The sequence below is a fragment of the Microtus ochrogaster genome, unplaced genomic scaffold (assembly GCF_000317375.1).
Source record: "Microtus ochrogaster isolate Prairie Vole_2 unplaced genomic scaffold, MicOch1.0 UNK16, whole genome shotgun sequence".
Taxonomy (NCBI): Eukaryota; Metazoa; Chordata; class Mammalia; order Rodentia; family Cricetidae; genus Microtus; species Microtus ochrogaster.
The window spans coordinates 2844799-2848670 of NW_004949114.1; the positions used below are offsets into that span (position 1 = coordinate 2844799).

Consider the following 3872-nt stretch of genomic DNA (forward strand, 5'->3'; position numbering starts at 1 on the left):
TTTGTCTTTTCGAGACAGGGTTTCTCTGTGGCTTTGGAGCCTGTCCTGGAACTAGCTCTGTAGACCAGGCTGGCCTTGAACTCACAGAGATCCTGGTGCCTCTGCCTCCTGAGTGCTGGGATTAAAGGTGTGCCTCACCACCACCCAGTTTAGGGCTTTATTTTCACATCCAGCTATGGTCTTATTACACCAGAATATATAAATATTCTTTCTTAGATTTACCCATTAGCTTGTATTACCCATTTCTTAACCATAGTCCCCATCTGTGAGAGAGTTAACAAAGGTTAGATTTAGATTTCAGTTTGCATAAAACATACTTATATGGAGAGAAATTAGACATGCTGGTGTAAGATATAGCCCTTAGTAATGTTGAAAATAATGATTTTTGGTTCTATTTGGTGTTTAAAAATATATATAAATGTGATTAGATCTAGCAATCCTACAGAAATCTTGTCTTTTCATTAGAGCACATACGATCCAGGTTTCAGCTCTCAGACAGCCATTGCTGAATGTATAGGAACCAGCCCTTTGCATTTAGGTTTGTAGTTAGAGATGTGGTGTGGCTATCTAGGCCAGAGCCAACCGAAAGTGACAGATAATTGTCTGTTCCCTGCTGAAACTCAAGAAATCTAGATTTCTCTTTAGGGTGTGTGCACACATGCGTGTGCGCATTATTGTGATCTTACAGATGGGCTACATGGAGATTTTGCAGCAGTATTTGTGGGCCAGTGGCTGCACTTTATTAATATTATGCTAATTTTTTGACAATAGTTGGACTCAGAAGTTTCAAAGAGAGTCTGAGGGTATCAGACAGTGAAGTGTGCTGCAACTAAGTAGCATGTAAATCATTTAGTTGTACAATGTTTCACTGCGAACCTATTCTAGCCTCTATCTTTAGATGATGCTGAGGTGATCTCCCTGCACAGTGGTCAGGGAAGTTGCAGGGCTTCTTACTGCACGTGGACATTTTATGCAGTCTTTGTTATAAATTTCCTTTGAAGGACTGTTTTTTTTTAAATTATGCCTCACTTAGCTAACTAATATTCTAATACCTGGAAGAAAAACAGTGAGCCAGCTTCTAAGCATTCAACAAAGTTTAGACAGCATGCTTTATCTTGTTTTGAACTGAAGACATACTTGGAAAAGAGAAATTGACACCTTAATTTCAAATAAAGCATGCATGTCAATATCCAGTAGCATACAAAAAAATGTTACTGCCCTGTCCGTCAGTGAATTTAGTTGTGCAGTATACAATGAATTGTTCCAAGTAAGAAATGATCGCTGCATTTTAAAGGCTCCAAATTCTGAGAATATCTGTTAGGGCTCTTCCTCTGAGCAGTACAACAACAAATTAGCAGACTTTCTCTTCAAGCTTATGACTTAGATGCTTTTCAAAATATATCTTAATCTTTAAAGATGAGATTCTAAGCCTAGAATTTTAAAACCGCATTTCATTATGTTGGTTTACTGATCTCAAAATTTCTTCAATTCAGTTTTTTAGGCTTCAAAAACCTAAACAAAACAAAGAACCTTCATTTATGTTTCTCATTACACCCAGTGGCAGAGAAGACTGTCTGAAAATGAAATCCTTTGCTTCAGAAGGACATAGCAGGTCAGGAGATACTAATAAAATTTATGAGTGCCATGTTCATTAGAAAGAAACTAAATGACTGAGTATAAAAAAGAAAATCAGCAAGCATTTGTTTTAAGTATATCCACATTTTAACTTTGTGTCTTGAGATGTGTGCCATATGCCTGGAACTAACAGAACTTTGTAATTTCATCCTTGTACCTTTTTTTAAGAGTGAACTTCTGATTGTTCATTCCAATGATCTTACAGATGGGTTTGTCGTGACTGCAGCTGATGCTACAATTCCCTTAATGCAAACGCTGTGAACTGTCTGATGAAAATCATGCCCCCATGGGAACTATGAAGGTTTTTCATAGACTTGTGTGCTTAAACATATTTTCCTTTGCTCCCGTGGCTTACTGTGGAAAGCTCTTGCGGATAATACAGACCTGTCTTGTGGCTGGTCTGCTGAAGCCAGGTCATTAACTATACTGATACTGAAGCTGTGTTTTTAAAAAAATGGATTTTATTCCAGGTGGACTTTTTTTTTACAATAATGTTCATCTAAAATAAAATCTACATAATGGAAAAAAAACTACATTCCATTCCATTCCAATTTTCTTGGCTTGTTCCCAGATAATGAAAAAGGTTTCTTTTGAACCTTTGTTATTGATATGATGGGTTTTGTTTTTCTTTTTTTTTTTTTCTTCTGAGGCCGCCAGCGCATTTCCTATCAATAGTTAATCAGTTTCTTCAATTACTTTTTGCTAGAGGCTCCTGGCCAACCTGTATGGGATAGGATATATATTTGGGACAATTCATTTTCCTGGATATTTCTTATAACTGAATATAATAAAGTCAGTTCTGTTTCATCTGGTATAAATTCAGCAGTTTCAATATGTAAAACAACTCTTTCAGTAACTGTGTTGAGAGGTTCTTTAAAATCACTTTGTACCATGAGAATAGCATATAATTCTGATTTTTGTACAGACACATAAGGCCTTTGATCCACTTTTCTTAAATTTTGTGATTTGTAGCCTGCCTTTCCTGATTTGTTTGTATCAGTATAGGTTGTAAGGGCTCCAGTTATTGGTGTGTCCCATACAGTGCGAGGAAGGATCCAGTTAATTCTCTTCATAAGTTGAATTCTCTTGCTTTTGGGATAGTTGTTGCTAATATCTCCCTAAAAAATTACTGCAAACTCTTTGCCAGGTTCACTTTCTGCTCATAATTTGTCAATTTCATCATTAGTAAATGGTACTACAATTTCTGCTAGGTCTATTCCAGCTAATTGACGAAGTCTTAATTTTTCCTTTAAAATTAACTCAGAGACCTTTTCCACACGAGTTTTTAATTTTTTACTTGGTTTATGTTGTTAAAAGATTCATTCTAAGATAATATCTTCCCTCTGCATTAAAATTTTTGTAGGGGAATGGTTGGAGAGTAATATGACCAGAATGCAGTTAAGCTTCAGATCCACACAAGCCATATGTGCCTTCTGTAATTTCTCTTCCACTAAAGCCAATTTTCTGTCAGCTTCATCTGATAATTCTCTTGGACTAGTTAAATTCTTTTTACTACTTAAGGTTTTTTTGTTTGTTTGTTTGTTTTTTTTTAATTTTTCGAGACAGGGTTTCTCCGTAAGTAGTTTTGGTTCCTGTCCTGGAACTAGCTCTTTTTTTTTTTTTTTTTTTTCTTTTTCGAGACAGGGTTTCTCTGTGGCTTTGGAGCCTGTCCTGGAACTACTCTGTAGACCAGGCTGGCCTTGAACTCACAGAGATCCGCCTGCCTCTGCCTCCCTAGTGCTGGGATTAAAGGCGTGTGCCACCACCGCCCGGCTCCCACCTAAGGTTTTGAACAAATTACTCAGTTTGTTTTTCATCCCCAATAGGACATGTCTCCTACCAATCTCTGGAAGTCATTAAGAGCCTGCAGTTGATCTCTCCTAATTTGCACCTTTTAGGATCCAATTCTTTTGTAAACCTATTTTATATTTTAAATAATTAATAGAATCTCTTTGTATTTTTCAGGACCAATTTGTAATCCCTAAGAAAGCAAAACTTTATTTTTTAAACATTCTTTCTAAAGTATTTACATTTGAATTAGCTAGGAAGATGTCATCCATGTAAGGGCAAATTATGGACTGAGGAAATTGATTATATATCGTTTTTAATGGCTGTCATACAAAATATTGGTACAGGGTGGGACTTTTTTTTTTTTTTTTTTTTTTTTTGGTTTTTCGAGACAGGGTTTCTCTGTGGCTTTGGAGCCTGTCCTGGAACTCGCTCTGTAGACCAGGCTG

The 3872-nt window shown here is 36.5% G+C and overlaps 1 protein-coding gene across 5 annotated transcripts in view; it reads left to right on the forward strand.

Annotated features, from left to right (window-relative positions):
* The window catches only part of Ash1l (ASH1 like histone lysine methyltransferase), a 162722-nt gene that overhangs the window by 81808 nt on the left and 77042 nt on the right, over nt 1-3872 (forward strand). The window lies entirely within an intron of this gene.